At 41.7% G+C, this 22,740-nt stretch overlaps 1 long non-coding RNA gene across 1 annotated transcript in view; it reads right to left on the bottom strand.

Moving 5' to 3' along the window:
* Positions 1-1,799: 1,799 nt before the first annotated feature.
* The window catches only part of LOC139440173 (uncharacterized), a 48,355-nt gene continuing 27,414 nt past the window's right edge, over positions 1,800-22,740 (bottom strand). The window contains exons 2-3 of the long non-coding RNA XR_011650293.1: positions 3,434-3,694; positions 1,800-2,736 (exon numbers count right to left, since the gene is read on the bottom strand). This is a non-coding gene — a long non-coding RNA (uncharacterized lncRNA). The remainder of the gene's footprint in view (positions 2,737-3,433; positions 3,695-22,740) is intronic.

Below are 22,740 nucleotides of genomic sequence, written 5' to 3'. Positions count from 1 at the left end.
TGATCAGAGAATGCTGACTTAGATGGGGGAGCAGAGATAGGATGCCCTAGGAAGGCCCCGGCTGCCAAACAAAGAAGACCAGCTAAAATGAAGGATCAAAGAAAAATAACTTTACTTCCCAATGTTGCCAAGGGCCAACAATAAGTACCTGGGAGATTCCTATCCAAATAAGTTCACTACCTATGTACTATAATAATGTAGATTAGGGGTCTTACAAATTCTAAAGGAACATAATCTAAGTCTTTCAAGCAAGAGAAGAAAGGAGTATGATTTTTTTAAATGCAGTGACTGAAGATCTTTGCTACAAGAGTTTCATAACATCTTTATACCCCTGATAGGTGTCAAAGAGGAAAAGAACAGGAAAAATTAGCACAAATTGAACTCATGTGACTTTGATTCCCACGTTGATGCCAGCAAAAAAGTCAATACATAACTGCAAATCAACTATTAAAAAATTACATGACTAAGCAAAACTGGTATTTACAAGCCAGTTCTTCTTTTTCTAAAGGACTTGAAACTTGCTAACATCATAGGAGCAGTTTTCTCATGCCCATAGCACCATTTTCACATCCCACATTTTGCCAACTTGGTATTTCCTTCCTTATTGCTTAAAAGGTGTCAGATATTGTGAAAGAAGAAAAGAAAAGTCCGTTAAAATGCATGAGCAAATGTTCTTTAAAAATTCTGATAGGACAAGGAGAACTTAAAGTATCAGAAATAATCATATGTGGGTTTTTTTGGGAGGGCAAGGAATTTTAATTAGTGGTCAGCATCTTAGGGGAAAATGTTATATTTGTATTAAAAGTAAATATAGTTTTTGCATTCATTCAAATGAGTAATTAATTTCATTTCATATTAATCTTGAGTTGCTTCCAATGTTATGTCCACATATAACTTGTAAGGAATTCTAAGAAAAAAGAAAAAAAAATTCCCATAATAATAAACTTATCTGGTATTACAGAAAGAACTTGAGGATCTGGGGGGTTTTCAAACTTTTTAAATTCTTTTTAATTCTTAGAATGTCTTCAAATATGGAATGTCAACATATAAATGACACTAGAGCCATTCTGAAGGACCTGCAGCTCCATCTGGCCCTCTAGGGGTACCAAAGAATTGTTTGAAAAACATAATATCACACACATGGGTAAATTGAGTCACAAAAAGGTTAACAGGCTTGGTCAAAGACATACAGCTAGTTAGGAAGAGAACCTGGAACTAGAAACTTGATCTTCAGATTCTCCATCCAGTATGCATTTCAAATAAACTTTGCTTCCCTGCTTTATCACCAGATAGCACAGGGTCTGGTACATAACAGGAACTTAATATTTATTGAAGGGACTATATTATGTTGCTTCTGTCAATATCAAATAGAGATATCATATATAAAACTTGTTAGTAACTTTATATAAATAAATAATAAATTAAATAAATAATTAAATAAACTATTTTTAGCGTTGTTGCTGCTTTTATTTTAGGTCACGGAATAGTTGGCCTTAAAATAAGTTTTAGTCCTTGGCAAAGCCATGTGAATTCATTTGCATTTGAGAACTACGTTTTGATCTCAATATTGGGCGATGCTGAAGTGAACTGAAGAGATCAAGTAGCTGCTATGTGCTCTGCCTGGACAATTGCGCAGTCTTTAAGTGGCCTGTTCCTTCTCCTCTTTCACCTTTCAGGATTCAGTCATGGAGACCTTCCCTGACCCTTCTACCTAAAATTGTCCCTTCTCCCCAGCCAGTTACATTTCCTCACATTACCCTACCCATTTCTTCCCCAGCACTTAATGCAATCAGTCAGTATCTTGTTTATTTATTTATTTACATGTTTAAATTACCTTTTCTGCCCCCCAACAGAGAATGGACCTCCTTCAGAGCAAGGCAGGCCTAACCCCGGGCACAGTGAACATTTATTGAATGAACACAAGAGTAAATAAACATGTGTAGTGCCCAAGGGCTCACAGCTATGTGTAGTGCCTAAGGGCGCAGTAGCTACCCACAGATAAGCTTAGAATAAGAGGTTGAATATAGATCATGCTTGGAATGGTGGTGGAGAGAAGTTCCCCAGCCCTGGGGAGGCAGTTTGGGGGAACAGAAGACATTAATATCAGTCACTTGCATGAACACCCAGCCTCCTTTCTTTCTATCTACAGTATTTAACCTCTCGGAATCTCAATTTCTTCAACTGTAAAACTAGACTAACATCAACTTTGAAGTCCATAAATAAAAGTCCCCTTTCTCCCTGCATGCCATCAAAGGAGGAAAGCTAACTTGTAAGAGGGTTTCACTGTGCATGTTTGGGGAATGGGAAGTAGGGAGTAGGGTGACAACTTAAGCCAATGAATACAACTGCATTTAAACTATTGAGACCCTACTGGAATTGTTTGGACATTCGTTGGGTGGGTCTACCAGATGTCTATTTGCATGAAAGAGCCAGGAGTCTCTGGGGAAGACTTTTAGTCCAATGGAAAAGTGACACTTTAGTTACTGGGGGAGCAAGCCAAATTTGAGTGTGGCATGTTGTCATCAGATTCGAAGAGCTTGTGCATCATGTTAAAATTTAAAAACTGAACAACCTGTCTTGACACAAAAGTTTCAGCAGGGCATAGTGGGGAAAGGAATAACTTGCTGTCTTGTGTAGTGCAAAAATAAGATGGTGTGAGGGGAGAGAATGCCACTCAAGCGGTTGGCGCCAGCTTCCCACATATGAGGTCCCAGGTTCAATCCCTGGCTCCAGTATCTAAAAAAGAAAAAGAAAAAAAGATAGTGTGAACCTTCTTATGTCAGGGCATCAGAGGGAGCACTTCTGATTCTTCCCCTTACTTGGAGGCCCAGAGGACACGACTAAGGGCTTTGCAAGAGGTGGCTATGCCTAGAAACCTTCAGAAGACAGAGCCTGAGGTTCAATGCCGTGAGTGAATTTTCATTTCACGTTCTTTTTCCCATGCCTCCCCCATAGAATATTTTGCAGCTATTAAAAGAATGAGGAAAATCTACATGTATTGATACAGAATATTTGCCAAGAATATTACTCTTAAGTGTAAGCAGGTACAGAGCAGTGTAAACCGTATGCTCCATTTATATCGAAGAAAAAAATTATATATGTATGTGTGCCTAGAATACATTTGGAAGGACACACAAGATACTATTCCCTTTTTTTTTTTCAAATTTATTTTTTATAAAGACATCGTTTCCCCCAGTGTCTGCTCTCTGTGTCCATTTGCTGTGTGTTCTTCTGTGTCTGCTTGTATTCCAATTAGGCGGCTCCAGGAACCAATCCTGGGACCTTCTGGAGTGGGAGAGAGGCAACTACTCTCTTGTGCCACCTCAACTCCCTGTTCTGCTATGCCTTCTTATTTTTTTTTTTTCAAAGATCATTCATCTATTTCTCTCCCCTTCCCCCCCACCCTGGTTGTCTGTTCTCTCTGTCCACTCACCGCGTCCTCTTTGTCCACTTCTCTTTGTCCACTTCTCATCTCCTTATTTTCTCTCTGTGTTTCTTGTGTCATCTTGCTGCACCAGTTCTCCACATCGGCCAGCACTCCTGTGCGGGATGGCTTTCCCCATATGGTCGGGTACTCCACGTGGGCCAGCTCACCACATGGGCCAGCTTGCCCCCACCAGGAGACCCTGGGCATTGAACCCTGGACTTCCTATCTGGTAGACGGGAGCCCAACTGGTTGAGCCACATCCATTTCCTGCAAGATATTATTAATAGTGATTAATCCTGAAAAGGTGACTAGGGGTGTGGAAGTCAGGGTGGGAGAGAAACTGAGTTTTCATTCTTTACACACTTTCATACTGTTTGAACTTTTGTTTTGGCCATATATACATATTACTTTTTAAGAACTATGCATTGCAAAAATAGAAGTAAAAGTTAAAATGACTGGTAACAGTTTGAATGTCCTAAATTGACTATATACTAACCACCCCAAATAAAAGGAAAACAAGAACACACTATTTAGAAACTAGTGTGGGGAAGCAGACATGACTCAACTGATAGAGTGTCCTCTTACCATATAGGAGGTCCAGGGTTCAATACTCAGGGCCTCCTGGCCCGTGTGGTGAGCTGGCCCATGTGCAGTGCTGCCATGCATAAGGAGTGCCGTGCCATGCAGAGGTACCCCCTGCATAGGGGTGCCTCCCGCTCAAGGAGAGCCACCCCATGCAAAAAACACAGCCCGCCCAGTAGTGGCACCACACACATGAAGAGCTGATGCAGCAAGATGACGCAACAAAAGACACAGATTCCTGGTGCCGCCTGACAAGAATGCAAGTGGGCACAGAAGAGCACACAGTGAATGGACACAGAGAACACACAATGGGGGAGAGGAGGGGGAGAGCAATAAATAAATCTTTAAAAAAAAAGAAAAGAATATATAAATTTTACCATATATTTATATATCTATATAGAGTCATATATAGTTTTTTAGTGTGTTTTTTTTTAAATAATTTATTTTGGGTAGGCCAATTTATTTTCCAGAAGCAAAAGAAAAATTGTGCTTAAGTGGTCTTTTTAATTTTTTTATTTTTGAAGGAATTGATCTCATTCTGAAGTCAAATTGCTTAGAATCAAATTTTAGATCTCACACTGACTATGCCAAACTACTTACCTAAGCTTCAATTTCATTGTCTTTAAAGTGTGGGAGAGGGAAGTGGATTTGGCTCAATGGATAGGGCATCTGCCTACCACATGGGAGGTCCAAGGTTCAAACCCAGGGCCTCCTGACCTGTGTGGAGCTGGCCCACGCGCAGTGCTGATGTGCGCAAGGAGTGCCCTGCCATGCAGGGGTGTCCCCCCCATAAGGGAGCCCCATGTGCAAGGAGTGTGCCCCGTAAGGAGAGCTGCCCAGCGCAAAAAAGTGCAGCCTGCCCAGTAGTGGCACCACACACACGGAGAGCTGATGCAGCAAGATGACGCAACAAAAAGAGACACGGATTCCTGGTGCCGCTGACAAGAATACAGGTGGACACAGAAGAACACACAGCAAATGGACACAGAGAGCAGACAACTGGGGGAAGGGAACAGGAGAGAAATAAATAAAAAATAAATCTTTAAAAAAATAAATAAATAATGATATCTACTCTCTATATTGTTTACGAGGACTGAATGACACAGTTAGCACCCTGATTGACCCAAGGTTAGCTCTTGATAAATGTTGGTAGTTATTAGAAACGATATGTGATGAAAATACAGTACACACAACAGTGAGGAGGATTTGGGGAATAAAGTCAACATTTGTTTTCCTTTTTGAAAAATGGACACAACAGTGACAAATATAGATATATAGATAATAAAACACATTTCCATTTGTGTAATTAACAAGCTAAGAATTTCCAGTCATGGGTTGGTGTTCACATCCTTCAAGGACAGCAGATCAGGGTGATCCAGGTGTGGTAGACTTTAAAAAAATGATTTCTTTTGATTTACATTTCAGTATACTGGGAGTGGGCAAGAGTGGGGTTTGGATAGGTATAAAATGGTAGGGCTTCCCAGCCAGTATAGAAGAGACTTTGTTACCTCCTTCATCTACTTGTGTTTATTGACCATCTTACTGGTCTTAATTTTCCCATGTCTTACTTAGCAAAATGAAAGAATCATAAACTAAAGAGAAGGATAAGAAGAGGTCAAACTTGACTCTATAACCAACAGGTGGGGTGACCTCAGGGTCAGTGTCCACATCTGTAAAAGAAGCAGACTGGACCAGGTGATCTCTAGGGTTCTTCTAGCTCTAAAAATTCTAGAAAAAAATGCCATGACTGTTCTAGCCCTTCTGGTCTCTACCAATTCTATAGCCTGTGTTGCTCCATTCTAATGTACTTAGATTAGGAGCTGACAGAAAGCTTGCAAAATCAGAGCTAAAAATTGCCTCCTCCCATAAATATTTTAGCAGAAGTTAGAGAACTAAACAAAATAAAATAATGATAATTAAAAATCAGTATTAATGCCTGTTTTCTGAGACTTTTCATCTTATTTATTTTGTAAAAGGAAGTTTTCAAGGTGAGTTCACTGAAGAATGGAAATCCTCTGGTGTTCAAATAAAACACATTATTTCAAATTTTAAAATTCTACTAAGAATAAAATTCATTATACTTTGTATCTCCTAACCAAGTGATATAATACTTTCACTAAGTTTATTCGTTTAGCAAATTTACCAACATTTGACAGAAATGTTATACTGTAGGGAACGGGTAATAATAAAGATTAAAATGCATTACATTTGTGGAGTTAGGGCTTTACAGTTTACCAAGAGCTTTTACAATCAATTTCAATTTTAATACATTCAAAACATCTATCTGGTCAAAAATTTGATAATATACTGTATAGCTCTTTTCTCTTGTCAAAAATGATAAATCAATATTTGGGTTAGATTTTGTCTTATAAAACAAACAGTGCCATATGGCTCAAAAAACCATAGTTCAATGGAAATGCAAAATAGGGTGGTATGGTCTGAAATGCTCTTATTTCCCACAGTAGTGAGTTAGGCAATATTCAAAGAACTTCCTTATTTTAACCTTAAAATTTAAAACAACTTCTCTATGTCAATAATAAAGATTCTTTGTTTTTTACTAGGCAAGGAGTTCACCACATTATATGATATGCAAGGTAGTATTTGCTTTTAAGCAGGTTGTTTACCCAGTCAAAAACCTAAGACCTATCTTTTATTCTATGTAATGCCAAGTTCTCACACATAAAATATTAGGTGTTTTGGTTTGGAAGAGTGGGACAGAGACAGCAATAGAAAGTTTTGTTTCAGAAATGGAAGAGAGAAATTTGAATTTTTGCACAAAATTATTTGTAATATCATTAATTTTTAAAAAATCAGTCAACATTGGTGACTCATTTGAGTAGACTGGAAAAATTCCACATTGGCTATTTCCTCTATGTTCTAGGAAACAGTGTAGAACAATAAAACAGTAGTTTTCTCTCTGCAATAGTAATGCTGTCAAGGGACATTGAATCATTCATCTATTCAACAATGATTTGTTAAATACTTACTATATGTGAGGAGTAAATACCTACTATGTATGAGGCATTGTGCTAAGCCTTAAAGTGTGAAAAAGAAGTACATAACAGGAATTTCCATACACACAGTGATAACCGGTAAATAATGGTTGCAGATGTTAAGTGTCTAGTTCTAAGTAAAAAGAGAGTAGGGAAAGATTGGGGGCTGCGGTTAGAATAGTTAGGGAAGGTTTTGCCCAGCAGAAAGAGTTTGAAGAGATGTTTGGATTTATATAGAGAGAAATAAATGGAGAAATCATTCCAGGGAAGAGAAGCTATGCAGACTGTGATAGCATTAAGCATGTAGAAAACATGTCCAGATAGCAGCAAATGGTCATAGAAACATCAGATGTTATAATTACCCAAAGGATGTGCCATGCACCAGCAGTATCAGCATCCCCTGGGAGATGCCTGTGTTTGCCTCAATTGACCAGAGGTGGTGAGTTGTATCTGATTATAGATGCTTTTGAATGCCAAGTTAAGAAGCTCAGGTCTCACCTGTTCGTTAATATAACAAATACCTACTGAATTCCAAGGTGGCAGCATTGGGCACTGTCCGTAAGGAGCCTACAGTCCTCAGTAAGAGAAAGTAAATAACCAAAATTACAAACATCTTCATGCAGTGAAATTTAAAGATGTATAGTGGAGAAATTAACAAGAATTATTCAGCCAACATTTACTGAGTACCTCGTACATACAGACTTGTGTTAGATGCAACGCAAAATGGTGGAGTTCAGCGGTGAGAGGGGGACAAACAGGGAGATAAATCAGTTAAGTGGCTACTGTCTAAGAGTCAGAGGTGGCAGAAGAATGAATAGGGTTTGGTAGCTGTGAGGTAGATGGGGGCCAAAGAAAGAAGCAAGTCTGTGTTAACCACGAGGTGCCAAGGCTGTGAGGTAAAATTTGCACCACTGTGAGTGGGAAGTTGGAAGAGTAAGCCAGATTTGGGGAGGAGAGTATATGTGTGTGTGTTTGTTTTACTTTTAGTTAGAGAGATAGATATCATTGGGTTCAGATATGTGGAGCATGAGTGGAATAAAGAATTCTCTAGCAAGAAATTGGAGATTTAGAACTGGAGTTTGAAGGAAAAAACAGAGTTGAAGAAACGGTTGAGAAGATGTTTTGTTTTCCTAACCCATTTTAATCACTGGGGAGTCATTAGGATAGATTGTGCAGCTCCATGTTGTCTGACGCTTGGTTGGTTATGTTTTGTTAGTTTGAAAATTAAACTTGTAAGTCTTTACTTTCTTAGCTACAAGCAAAAGAAGCTGATTTAGTGATCTGAATCTCAACCACTATGTTCACAACATCACTTAATTTCTTTTACCTTTTAGTCCAACAGTCACAGCAAAAACTCCTACAGCCAAATTTTTAAACTCCATTTTCAAAGTCATGCTGTGGAACATTTCGTCATGCATGCGAATGTTCACTTTTGAAATGTATTAGGGAGTGGATGTAACTCAAGTGGTTGAGCACCTACTTCCCATGTATGAGATCCTGGGTTCAACCCCTGGTGTTCCTGAAAAAAAAAACACAAACAAACAAAAAATCCAACTCTTTGGGGAGTGGATGTAGCTCTGGTTGAGTGGCTGCTTCCTATGTACAAGGTCCTGGGTTCAATCCCCCGTGCTTCCTAAAAAAAAAATTCTTCAGAAACAACAGTTATTCTTCCTCCTACCTAATTTGACAAGCTGTATAAATGGTTTTCATGGATATACATAGCTAAGTGGTTGAAATCCCTCTACAATTATTTGTTTAACAAATAACTTAATTTTGACATCCAGATTTAGAAACTGTTGCATGTGTATTTCACTCTTTCCTTTTTTCTTAGTCTTTAATATTGACCATCCAGACTGCTAATTCCTGTGGGCTCCTGTATTGTCCTGCCATCTGGTAAGGACTGAATGAGTCTAACTGCCAGATACCTGGTGCATGGAGGGTCTGGGGGTGATTCCTGGGTACTGGGTACACAAAGTAATTCCTGCCATTACTTTGTGATAGAGCTGCTCTACATACCTGCCATGCTGCCTCATTTCAAATAACAGAGTTTCCATGTTTGTCTCCAAGGAGACTATTGTGGTCTAAGTTAAAACCTTCACTTTTTAAAAAAAGATTTATTTTTTTTAAAACTTATTCCTCCCCTCCCCCCTACCCCCTCCCCATTGTCTGTTTTCTGTGTCCATTCCCTGTGTGTTATTCTGTGTTCACTTGCCTTCTTGTCAGCGGCCCTGGGAATCTGTGTCATCTTGCTGCGTCAGCTCTCTGTGTGTGCTCCTGGGCAGGCTGTGTTTTTTTGCACTTTTTTCGCATGGGGCAGCTCTCCCTGCAGGCTGCACTCCTCGCGCGTGGGGCTCTCCTACGTGGGGGACACCCCTGCATGGCACAGCACTCCTTGTGTGCATCAGCGCTGCATGTGGGCCTGACCACATGGGTCAGGAGGCCCTGGGTTTGAACTCTGGACCTCCCGTACGGTAGGCAGTCGCTCTAACAGTTGAGCCAAACCTGCTTCCCTAAAACTTCATTTTAAAGTGAAAAAACTGAAGCTCAGTAGAGAAAATTTATAATTGTGATTGATGGGATAGTCTTCGGAATTAGATCAATTTAGGCTCAAACTCAGGCTCTGTCACTTTTTTTTGCTTTTGCTTTCTAATCCTAGGTTTATTCAATACTATTCTTTCATTCTAACAACAAAGCGCAAAAACATTATTTAAAATGCTGCAAAGTTACAAAGCTCAAAACAAACTTTATAGTACTGGCTATACAATAAAAGACAAAAAAGCAATGAACGCTTTGCAAAGTCATCCTGCAAGACCACCAGGACTGACCGCCACAGGGGTGGTGGTTCCGTGGTGACCTGGCTGAGGTGGCTCTTAAGCTGCTCACCAATTTCGGAGAGAGGGAGGTACGGGGTGTGCGGCAAGCACATGTAAGGAACCACTCACGCCAGCTAATGCAGGGCGAGAGAGGGGCTCTTTGAGTGTTCTGACCCTAGGGGTGGGCAGAGGGCTTGCAGCAGGGGACTGTGGGCAGGGCAACCGCAAGGGCAGCTGCGCAGGTGCTCACCTGTGTTCTCCAAGGCCCACAAGGGGCATGGCCAGGCCAACAGGTGGTTCCAGGTCACGTGGAGAAAGGAGAAGTGTGCCGATGGGGCAGCTCGAACACCCTGCATCTTCCCTTGCTGTCCCTGCTGGCTCTCCCTCTGAACTGACTCTCTCAGGGCTAGGAAATGGTGCGCTTTCTAGTCAGAACCACTGGAGGGTACTTTTAGGGGCACAGCCTCAGACCAAAGCCTCTGCAGGCCAAACAGCCTTCAGAGGAAAAGTCTCCACTGCTGCCTTAGATGCCTGTCCCTGAGTGAGGGCCTTCCTTTCCTACCGATTCTCTGGCTAGAAAAGTGACAGAACCTGGATGAGGTGTGAGTTTCAGGGGGCGAAGAGGTTCTGCAGCTCTGTTTTTTCACGAGGACCTGGAGCAGGAGCGCCCTCTGTGGCTTCGGGGGCCAGGGGACCAGGATTGCCCGTGCACAGGACCTGTACCCAGGAGAGCGGGATTTCCTCCTCAGCCCTGGCGGGGACCTGCGCCGCGCCACACGGGAGGTGGTGGCAGCATTCCCTGGGAGGGCTGACACGCCAGCGGGGCTCTCGAGGCCTGGGCGCCAGCACAGCTGTGGCAGTCATCTATTTGTCCTCCGTGCATGTGTTTCAGCGCCTTCTCGGCTTCATCTGGATTCTTGAACTCAGCATGGGTGTCACCTTTGGATAGATGGGCATGCATTCTTTCCCCAGGCACGTCAATCATTTTTAATTGTCCCATAGGTGGACCTTATCTCCATGATGTTGTAACTGAAGGTTAAAAATGATAAAATCATTGTGATTACTGAATCATTACATAGGTGCCTTTTTACTTGGCAGTATATTATAAAATAGCCAAAGGTTAATTAATACCGGAAATTACTGAAACTGTCTAGACCAGCCTCTGCTCAGTATCAGTGTGATCTGGGTCACAGTTCCAGGTGAGCCTCCCAATGTGCATGTTGGTGGGTTTAGGGGAAAGACTCGGCCTTTTCTTTTCCTTTTCATCTCTTCTGGATGGTTTGGGTTTGGAGCGGGACCGACGCCTGATGTCCTGTTTGCACTGAGAAGGACTCGCAGAACCCGAGGAGCTGCTGGAGCTGGAGCCGCAAACTGTCCTGGAACTTCCCCAGAGGCTGGAGGCCAAAGAGGAGCTGGAACCAGGCTTGAGGCTGTGCTAGGGCCGCAGCCAGAGCTGGAGCTGGAGCTGGAGCGGCGCCGGGTGCTGCTGCTCCCCCCGGAACCGCTGCGCCTCTTTCAAGTTTTATCCCTGTCACGACCCTCTTGCTCGACTCCTTGGTGGCCCCTTTATCTCATCAGAGCGGTCTTAGTGTTTGCAGGAGAAGGAGCCAGCTCCCCGGTGCAGGCGCCGGGCTGCGGGCGTTTCCAGGCCGTTGGTCCCGGCCTCGGCCCGGCGGGAGGCCCGGAGCGCTAGGCTGCACCGGGCTCCTTGGATCCGCTCTGACACTTTAATTAGAAGAGCTCAGGCAAGTAACGCCTAAAAAAAGACAGCTATTCATTTTTATTGTAAGAATAACCTGACATAAAATTCAAACACTATAAAAGGGTATAGGATTTTTTAAAAAAGGAATTTTCCTACACTTCAGCTCTACAGATTCCTCTGCAGAGCTATCACGCCAACTTTCAGAATTTCCACCCATATACAAGCATGTTATAATACAACCTTGCTGTGTGAATGTGCAAGCACAGCTGTAAGATCAATTCCTAGAATTGGAATTGCGGAGCTAGGGGTATGTGACTTTAAAGTTTTGTGTACAGATACTGCCAAATAGCCATCCAAAAGATTGTACAGTGATGAGAATGAGAATTCCCCCACATGTCACATTTTAAAATTTTGCCAATTAGATAGATGAAAATGACATTGTGTTCTCTTTAAACACTTTTGGAACTATAACATATTCACAGAAAGACCCATAAAACCTAAATGTACAATTTAGTGAACTATCAAAAAGCAAACAAGCCAAATCAAATATAATATCAAAGCGTTCTAGAAGTCTTTCTTATGCCTCCTCTAATCTCTACTCTCTTCCTCCTTCCACAAAATTAACATAGTTCAGTTTTGCCTGCTTTGGAACTTATTATATACTGGAACCACATAAAGTCTGTATTGTTTGGTGTCTGGCTTCTTTTGCTCAATAATATATTTGCAAGATTTCTCCATGTTGTTGTATATAATTCAAGTTCTTTCATTTACATTGCTATATAGATTTCCATTATGTGAATATATATCAATTTATGTTCCCATTCTATTATTGATGGACATTTGGATTATTTACGCTTTTTTACTTTTACGAATAATGTTACATAATCTTGTACATGACTCTGGTTATCAGTTGAGCATATTCTTAGGAATAGAATTACTCAGTTACAGGCTGTGCAGATGATAAACTTAAGTAGATAATGCCAAAATTTTCCAAAATGGTTATGTCAATTTATGAGCTCCTATCTGTGTATGAGAGTTCCTGTTGCTTCACATCCTTATGGTCAGTCTGTTGGGTATGTAGGAATATTTCATTGCTCTTTTATGTGCATTTCCCTGATTGTTATTAGGTTAAGCATCTTGTTAAGTGTGCTTATTGGCTATTACATTTCACATTTCAGAAGAGTGCCTATTTGGGAAGTGGATGTGGCTCAAGGGACTGAGCTCCCAGCTACCACGTGGGAGGTCCGCGATTAGGCATTTCCCTCTCACATCAGAGTTCCCTACAACATGGGAGGTCTGTGGTTTGGTTCCCGGAACCTCCTAAAGAAGACGGCGATGGGAAGAGGACTTGGCCCAGTGGTTAGGGCGTCCGTCTACCACATGGGTCCGTGGTTCAGACCCCGGGACTCCTTGACCCGTGTGGAGCTGGCCCATGCGCAAGGATGCTGTGCCACGCAGAGCTGTCGCTCCTGTGGGGGAGCCCCATGCACAAGGAGTGCACCCTGTAAGGAGAGCCACCCAGCGCGAAAGAAAGTGTAGCCTGCCCAGGAATGGTGCCACGTACACACGGAGAGCTGACACAGACAAGATGACGCAACAGAAAGAAACACAGATTCCTGTGCCACTGACAACAACGGAAGTGGACAAAGAAGATGCAGCAAATAGACAAAGAGAACAGACAATGGGGGGAGGGAGGGGAAAGGGGGAGAGAAATAAACAAATAAAAATAAATCTTAAAAAAAAAAAGAAGACAGCGAGCTGGCGTGATGGGCAGGTGCAGCAAGCTGACACAACAAGAGACACAAGAAGGAAAACATAATGAGAGACACAACGAAGCAGCAGAAGGAGGTGGCTCAAGCAATTAGGCATCTCCCTCTCACATCAGAGTACCCAGATTCAGTTCCTGGTGCCCCCTAAAGAAACAAGAAAGACAACAGACACAGCAAGTGCGAACAACAAGGGGTTGGGGACAGATAAAATAAATCTTAAAAAAAAAAGAATGCCTATTTAAAATCTTCCTCATATTTCTATTGGATTGTCTTTTTTTTTTTTGGTAGGAGTTATTTATATATTCTGATACTAGCCTGTTGTCAATTTCATGTTTTGCAAATGTCACTTTCCACTTTGTGGCTTCCTTTTTTCACCTTTTTAATGGTGTCTTTTTAACATTTTTTTAGGAGGTACCAGAGATTGAACCCAGGACCTCGTACTCGGGAAGCAGGTACTCAACCAGTAAGCCACATCCATTCATGTCTTTTGATGAACACAATGGTGTCTTTTGATGAACACAAGTTAATCTTAATAATGTTTAATTTAGCCTTTGCCTCCTTTATGGTCAGCATTTGCATTATTAAGAAGTTTGCCCTCCCGAGTTCCTGAGCTATTCTCCTGTTATCCTCTAGAAGCATTTATTATTTTGTCTGTCACATTTAGATCTACAATTGACCTGGGACAGATTTTTTGTGTGTGATACAAGGTAGCAGTCAAATTTCATCCTTCTGTTTATAGGAATCTGTGGTAAATTGCATTATTGGCACCAGTTCTTCACTCCTTCCAGCCACACTTTTCCATGGGACTTTGTAGTTCCTCCCACTAAAGGGGTTGAGTTTATTTCCTTGCCCCTTGACTTTGACTTCTGTCATGTGGCCAACAGAATGAAGTGGAAGTGACAATGTGCCAGTTCTCACACAATGCTTAAGAGTTCTCAATGTTTCCATTTGCTCTGTTGCACTGAAGTCTTTACCATGAGGAGAGCTTATCTAGGGTAGCAGCTGCCCTGGGCCCAAGAATTAACAAACAAGGGACAAACCTTGAGCCAGACCTCAGTCAGAAGCCCAGCCTAGATTTACAGTCTGAAGCAAAGCCATCCGGATGAGCCAGACCTAGATATGTTGATATATAAACACTAATAAATAATATTTGTCATAAACCAGTGACTTTTAGGATGGCTGCTCACATAACAACAAAATGATATAATGTATAATTAACTTAAGACCATTAACTGAGGGGACTCTATTTCTCCCAGCTTTGCAATTACAACTTTATCATAATCCAAATGCAAATGCCATAAATGTAGAGGTCTACTGCTGGGTTTTCACATGTCCTACAATCTATTTTCTATCCTCTAGACAATGGCTAAATTGAACATTATTAAGATTAAGGATATCCTTGATTTGAGTACTCTAGTTTGACAGAGTGTTGATATCCACTAGAGCAAGTCCTTCCATTTTGTTTTTCAGAAGTATCTTGGCTATTCTTGACCCTTTGCATTTGTATATAAACTTTAGAATCTGCTTGATTAATCTGCTGTTTGTTTCTCTGCCCCTCAAACCCAAATGTTGAGATTTTACCTAGGATTTCAATGATCTACAAATCTATTTGAGGAAAAATATCTTTATAATTTTGAGTCTTCCAACTCACATACACACTCTAGCCCTTCATCTATTGAGATTGCTCAGGAAAGAATTTGCCCTACAAAAAGAGGTTTGGCCATTGTCCTGGCTCCAGGGGAGGTCACCTCTCCATCCTTGGAATTTCCTGTGATAGGTGTGCATTTTTGTTATTCATGGTGTGCCCTAGACCACACCTGATAGTTCATATGCTAACAAGATTCCAGGATTGATAAGATACTGCACTGCACAGGGAGGGTGACAAATTCTAATTCCACAAGGAGGACAAAAGGGACAGGAACCCTTGGGTTGGAGACCCTCCCAGAGGTCACTCTAAGCATCTCTTCTTGTGGCATCTTCTGATTTTGTATCCTTCTACTATAACTGAAAAGTATAGCCCTTTCAGTGAGTTCTGTGGGCCAGTAGAGGGCGTTAAAGAGATACTCTTAGCAGGAAGGGATTTTCCTTCCCGGTTCCGAGAAGCTTGTTCCGCAGGTTCCTACAATGTCCTCAGCTTCTTCAGCATCCAGCTCCCGCAGTATAACAGCAGTCAGCAGCATGCAGTGGCAGCAGTTTTCCCCAGTCCTTCCTTCAGGTGGAATAAGATACCACCACATGAAGACCTCACGCTGGCACACTAGGGGGCAGATTGGCTTTCCCGCCCCTCCCAACCAGAACCAAACACTGTCTGGCTTCTATCACCATAGATTAATTTAACTATAATTTGATGTAAATTATATGGTATACACTCTTTTGTGTCTGTCTTCTTTCATTCAACGTGATGTTTCTGAGTCATCCGTGTGGTTGTAGGTATCAGTTCATTTCATTTTGTGTTGAATGGTATCCTATTCTGTGACTATATCATAATTTATCTGTTCATTTGTTGTTGGAAATTTGGGTTGTTTCCAGCTTTTGTCTATTATGAATGAAGCTTCCATGAATACTCTTGTTTAAATATTTTTGTAGAAATATATTTTCATTTCTATTGGGTAAATACTTAGGAGTGGAGTTGTTGGGTTCAAAGTAGTTACTGTTGTTGTTGGGGGATGTGTTTAACTTAATAAGAAAACTGCCAAACTGCGTTCTAAAACTGTAGCATTTTCCCATTCCCACCAGTTACTTATGAGTATTCTAGTTGTTTTACATTGTTGCTAAGATTTGATGTTGTCAGTCTTCTCATTTTAAGCCATTTTGTTGGATGGGGCACTACCTACTTGTGGTTTTGAATTGCATTTCCGTAATGACAAATCATGATTAACAATTTTTCATGTGCCTATTGGCCATTCATATTGAAGCTGGTTAGTAAGATGGGAATTAATAGATGGATCTGGAATCTGTCAAAGAGTCCATGTGAACATCAATATCCCCAAGACGGCTGCTGAAACACCCCCACCCCCACCCCCGCAACAGGATTCTGCCATTCAGAACAAGATTTCCTCTGAAAGCCAGGAGAAGCCCCAGATTTTCCCCAAGGACTTTACCATTGGGCCCTCCTGGGGGATTGATGGGTGGGGGTAATCAATCAAAACAGTAAACAGCTGGAACTCCTCCCCTGCCATTAGCAAAGGGGCAGAATTATCAATGGTTTGAAAAGCAAGCACAAAGACCTCTTGCTCTCTTGCCTTCACCCTGTCCCAGTCCCAGTGTGGGTCCTGCCCTGTTTCTGCCTTCTGTGCCCTGCTCTTGCCATGTCCCCTGCATGGATCAACATGCAAGTAAAACCTGGGTATTTATGATCTATAATGGGAAATTGTAGTCTATAAATCAGCCTGCTTTATCACTCTTCAGTCCCTTCCTCTCTACCTGGGACCCATGATCTGTTATTTTCTCCCATTTCTCTTCCCTCCCTACCTTAATTAATTACTGGCCTAACTCACCCAATGTGACCTTGAAATTCATTTCTACAGCATAGTCAAGAACCAAGACAAAATCCGGTTACATATTTGGCGAGCCATGCCAGGAGTTATTTGTGAGCGAACCAATGGCCTATGGCCTATTTAATGCCTTCCTTTGGTTCTCCATTTTAATTGAGTTCACCTACAAGCTCCTACAAGATACAATCTCAGGAGGGAAGAAGCTGGGGCATGGGAACTGAGTCTGTGCTGCACACCCAGGCTTATGAGATCTGACCCTGTCCCCTGCTCCCACCCTGCCTTTCGCTTCCTTACACTTTGCCCGCCTGTTCCTCGTAACCTCCCTGTATTATGGCCCTTCTCAGCAGCAGTTTGTGCTGCTGCCTCCCTCCGCCCCTCCTCCCAGCCACTGTTATCTTCCCCCTCCCAGCCGATCGCTGTTCTCCCCGCCTCATTTCAACCGCCCTCATCCCGTATCCGCCCCGGCACAACCTCGGAAACAACCCCCTCTGCCATCAATGGCTTACGTCATAAACCACAGGTCCGCCCTTGCCTCTGCAGCCAATCCTCAGCTGCCCCTCCCACAACCTCCCCGCCTCCATGACACTATAAAACCCCATGTACTTCCCGAATAAAATCAGACCTGCGCATAGACCTCGTCTCCGTGGTTTTTCCTCCATCGAACCGCGCGTCCCCACCAAGCCTTGAGCCGCCCGCTGCCGCCCCGGTCAGGCCGTGGCGTAGGCCCGATCCCCGGCAGCGACTCGCCTGCAGTGACCCGCCTGCAGTGCCGCAGCGGAGGCCAACATGACCCCAGTGGGGAGGACTGTGGAACAGGACATCAGCTCAAAGCAGAATCCTGTCAAAACAGAGGTTCCCTGGCTGAGCACCAGATGCTGTGAAGCAGGTTTTTCAAGCTCTTTTAGCAGCCTTAGGCTCTGCGCTGGGGCCTGACTGCCATTTCCCTCTCACACCCTCTCTCCTCGGCAGCAGAAAGGCAATGATAGAGAGCTGGGGGCTTGCTCTTCCCAAAGGGTTCACGCGTGCAGGCCGGCTTTCCTTTTGACCACACCTGTCTACCTTGCCTGGGATGAAGTGGGAAGGTGGTGGGCAGGGCCAAAATGGATGCCGTGGAAGTCCCCTTTTTCAGGGGTGTCATAGGCCAGGACACCCTTGCATAATTAACCTTTACCCATGTTCTATCTTTCTACTTCCTACTACTGAATTTCTTGTTACAGGTTGTGTTAAAATGCTTTGGAATGTCTCAAAAACTGTAAAACTGAAAATGCCTTTGCTGGCAAGGTAGTTATTGCCTCAGGATCCCAAGGCCTGTTAGCAAGAACAATTGATCTCTAATCACTTAATGGCCTTTTGATGGCTGTGTCTAATTGAGAAACTCCTAGACCATAAAGTCACAAAACTAGGTCAGCTTTAAAGACCTCTGTAAGAATAGGAAGAAGCAGCTTTTTGACCCTTCTCCAAGAAGGAGCAATATTTGGCTTGGCAGTGTCAGGATGAAATCTATCTGACCCTGAGATCTATTCAGCCTGTCTCCCAAGTCCACAACAGCCCATCACAAGGGCTCTGTGATTACAGGGTGGCGGGAATCAGAGAGCAGCCAAATGTCTTCTGAGATTTAACTCAGGGGCTTCTGTTTGGGTAACAGTGCAGTCAGTTTCGGACCCTGGAATGCCAGGTGTGCTGAGAACCAGAGCAGTAAACTCTGAATGGCTCCCAAGAAATTCCTTGGGCCCTTCCATTCAGAGGGCAGCCAAAAGTTCCCTGAAATTCAGATCAGGTGCTTCAGTTTTGGCATCTGCTCCCAATGTCTCCACCAATTCAGCTTGAGCACTTTGGTCTGAACTTCTTCAGGGTTTCAGGCATCCCTCAAGACCTAGATTGGCCACAGAGATGCCTGAAGGCAAGGTTCTGGAATTAAAATTCTCAGGACGCTGAGGAGAGAGCATCAGCTCCAAATTATGTGGAGTGGTGAATGTTTTAGTCAGACTTGGACTCTGGGATTTCAGATCAGTCAACTAAAAAGCACTTCTTCATTCTTCCTAGAATAATGGGCATGGTCTCTAGCCCACCAGTAAACTCCCCATAGGAGTGTCTTCTCAAGAATCAGGAAACTCCCTACTGCTGGTCCACTTGGCCACAGTATAGCCAAGAGCAGCCTCTGTATGAGACCCTGCATTCCAGTTAAACCAGTGTAAGAAAAGAGGACAGATAGAGATGAGGCCCAGAAACCTCATGTTGTGTTCCCTTAAAGAAATGAGGAAATAAACCTCAAACTTTGAACAATTCCCTTTTAGGAAGAACCTTCTCAGTTTAAACTCAGTTGTGCCTATAAAAGGTATGAATAGAGATCAAGATCCAGACTGATTATTAAACCTCTCCTGGAAAATAAAAAACTTCATGTCATCAATTAAAATTAAAAAACATTTTATAGCTAAGAGAATAAAATTCTTCTGTTTAATCTATGCTTAACTTTGTGTTCAACTTTGAAATCTGTGTTCAACTTTGTCAGTTTGCTTGCATGTAGGAAATCAAATTTGGGTTTCACCTGTTACAAATTGGATAATGGTGAAAGGTAAGCTAAAAATGAGTCTTTAAATGTCAATACTGTCTTGCAAGTGGATTTAATGTATAAATCACAAGTGAAATTGATTCAAATGCTAGAAAAGCTGGGAAACTTTGCAAAGCTGTTACTAATAAAATTCTTGTGGCTTAGTTAATAAAGGAACCCAATTCACCTTAAAGTAAAAACTTGCTAGAAATGGTTTACTAAGAATTAAGATCATTTATAGATGCCTTTATATTATAAAACAGCAGAAGGATAATAACTGAAAATATAACTGGGTAGATTTAGCCTAAACCTACTATTATAAGGGTAAATTCTAAATGGTCCTTACCTTTATTTATGGTCACTTCAAGCCTAGCCTCACCTCTTGCCTTTGCTTATCATTATTTCATAACAGCTTCTGCCCCTATGGCTCAGGAGAAAGCAAACTTGAGACATCTCTGCCTCTTGTCCTAGTGGTATTAGTGAATCCTGCATTCCTTGTGGCTCCAAATGTGGACTAAATTGCTGCCTAGTTGAATTCTTGACCCTCGGGGTTGAACATACACTCTTCCAGTCCAGTGCTGCTGGAGTCCTATTATCTCCAAGGACTGGGAAGTGAAGGAGACCTCCTGCCTTGACTGTCTGGGTTCCTAAAAGTGGCAATTCAAGGAAACTAGCAAAGGAAGATTGTATTAAAGCACTGGGGAGATTTTGACTATAAACCATTAATTAAGGAATGAAATCCTTTTTTGAAGATTTTTTATTTATCCCCCCCCCCCCCATTATCTGCTCTCTATGTCTGTTTGCTATGTGTTCTGTGTCCGCTTGTATTCTTGCCAGCTCCATCAGGAAGCTGTGTCTCTTTTGTTGTGTCATCTTGCTGTGTCTATTCTCTGTGTGTGTGGCACCACTCCTGGACAGGCTGTGCTTTTTTCACAAGGGGTGGCTTTCCTTACAGGGTGTACTACTTGTGCATGGGGCTCCCCTATGCAGGGAACACCCCAGCGTGGCATGGCACTCCTTGTGTATATCAGCACTGTGCATGGGCCAGCTTACCACACAGGTCAGGAGGCCCTGGGTTTGAACCCTAGGCCTCCCATGTGGTAGGCGGGTGCTCTATCCATTGAGCCAAATCCGATTCCCAGGAATGAAATTCTTGAGGAAAACTGTGTGGTCACAGTTTTTTAATTAAAATTAAAAAGAGCCTTCAAATAAATCTTTTATGTGTTCTCTTACAGTTAAACTTATTTTGTAAGACAATGAAAATTATAACAGTGAGTTCCATGTCAAACTCTATTTGTGTCTGCCTACTTGTTCAATATATAACTTCATACATCTGGATGATATCGAATTAGCAAGTGAAAATTCTTATTGAAAATTCAAATTGAAAAATCAAATGTGCACTTATACATGTGAATCAGTATTCCTGGAGCCCAAATTAAGGTGAGCAGGATGGAAAGGTAATATAGAAATCTAAATATAGAAACTTGGGAAAGGAAAAAGTTTTTCCTGAGCACTTTAACCTGCCCTACCCCCAAGGCCTTCTTTTTGCAAGAGCTGTGGGGGAAAGATGAGGTGTGACAGATTGAAATTATCTTATAAACTGGGGAATTAAAACTCATAGTTTATCCTGTAATACCTCAATTTAAACCTTTTAACAGTCTTAAAATAAGGATGATTAATAATCCTATTACCAAATAGCAACAAGTGAAAAATCGTTGAAAGCTATGGAAAGATCTTTAAAAATAAACATTTTTCCAGAATCTAGCAGTCAGTGTGCATTTCCTTGCATAAACTATAACAGTTTCAATTTTATTTGGCTTGGGTGTTATCTCCTTAGGTTTATGAAATACCAAGTATATAAACTTGTTAAATCTTTAAGGTGATGAAAGTTAAGTTCATATCTAATAAAATTAAAGAAAGGTAGATCTGCTGCCCTCTTTTAAATGCATAAAGTAAATTCTATTGATGCTAATTATAATCTAAGGTAAATTAACCAGTCTATGTGGTTGTGGTCAATTATAAATAGTTTGAAAAAACATCTTCTAGATGAAAGCATTTAAATGGCTAGTTCCAAGAAGCCATTACTAACTAGAAACCTAAATTGATATTAATGGCAAAAAGTACATCATAACAAGGAAATCTGTCTGGAAGCACCTCAATCTGCATATTCAAGTGGTGGTAATGAAAAATTGTCTTGATTCCATTGGGAATCTTCAGTTTTCATAAAAAGATGGAAAAAGTTTTTCTTGTATCACTAAAGTTAAGTATCTTTAATTAATGTCTTCATGGTAAAGGTATAGAAATAAGTACTAAAAATTTCATTTGATATGTTACACATTGCATTGGAAGTGTTTAAACAGTGTATAAAAATCAAGAGATAGATTTCAGCATTGTCAAACTCTCTTGTGCATTCCAGCCAGGCCTTTAATACAGTGCAGGTTGCCTCTCATTTGCGTTATTGGCTAGCTTGGTCACCAGCCTCTAAAACAATAAAGGTATCTACTACATCTCCGGTTGTGCCCCTGAAGTTGATGGAAAGTACACTGCAGTTTCAAACTCTTCAGCTATTATTTCCTCAAATACACTTTCTTCCCCCTTTCCATTCTCTTCTTCTTCAGGAATTCTCATGACATGTATGCTATTTTGTTTCATGTTGTCATTCAACTCCCTGAGCCTGTACTCAATTTTTTCCAATCTTTTCTCTCTGTTCTTTTCTCTTCAATTTCAGCTGTTCTGTCTTTCGTATCATTTAGTCTTTCCTCTATCACTTCAAGTCTGCTGTTGTATGCCTCTAATGTGTTTTTTTTTGTTTTTGTTTTTTTTTTAATTTCATCTATCATGTCTTTCATTCCCATGAGGTATGTTACTTTCCTATTCGGGTTTTCAAATTCTTCTTTGTGCTTGTTTAATGTCTTCTTGATATCATTTATTGCTTTGGCCATAGTCTTTCAACTGAATTTGATTTTGGAAATTTGTGTGTTACTCATTAATTAGTTATCTCAAATCCTGTATCTCTTCTGGAGCTTTGGTATGTTCCTTTTTTGGGTCATGTCTTCCATTTTCTTAGTATGGCTCATAATTTTTTGCTGTTGTCTAGGAATCTGATTAGGATGATGAGTTTACTATGATGCTCAATTTCTCTCTCTTTCATAGGGATTTAGTGGTGGGAGGCAGTGTGTTACTGTTCTGATTCTTCTTTCAACCTGGGTCTTTTGGATTGTCCCTGTTAGCTGCTCAAAACTGGGCCCTGGATCCAGTAATGGGTTACAGACCTGCTTCCTAGGGTCTTGGGGAGGGAGGCCATAAAGGCCTTAAAAAGCCTCTCTTATTTACTTTTAATTTCCTCGCATATACTTCCTTGGTATGCCAGTAGATGGCGTGCTTTGGTAGCCCTCTCAGTTCAATGCCTGGT

Source organism: Dasypus novemcinctus, chromosome 12 (genome assembly GCF_030445035.2).
Source record: "Dasypus novemcinctus isolate mDasNov1 chromosome 12, mDasNov1.1.hap2, whole genome shotgun sequence".
Taxonomy (NCBI): domain Eukaryota; kingdom Metazoa; phylum Chordata; class Mammalia; order Cingulata; family Dasypodidae; genus Dasypus; species Dasypus novemcinctus.
The sequence above is the reverse complement of the archived record's forward strand: the minus strand, read 5'-3'. Positions and strand labels throughout refer to the sequence as shown.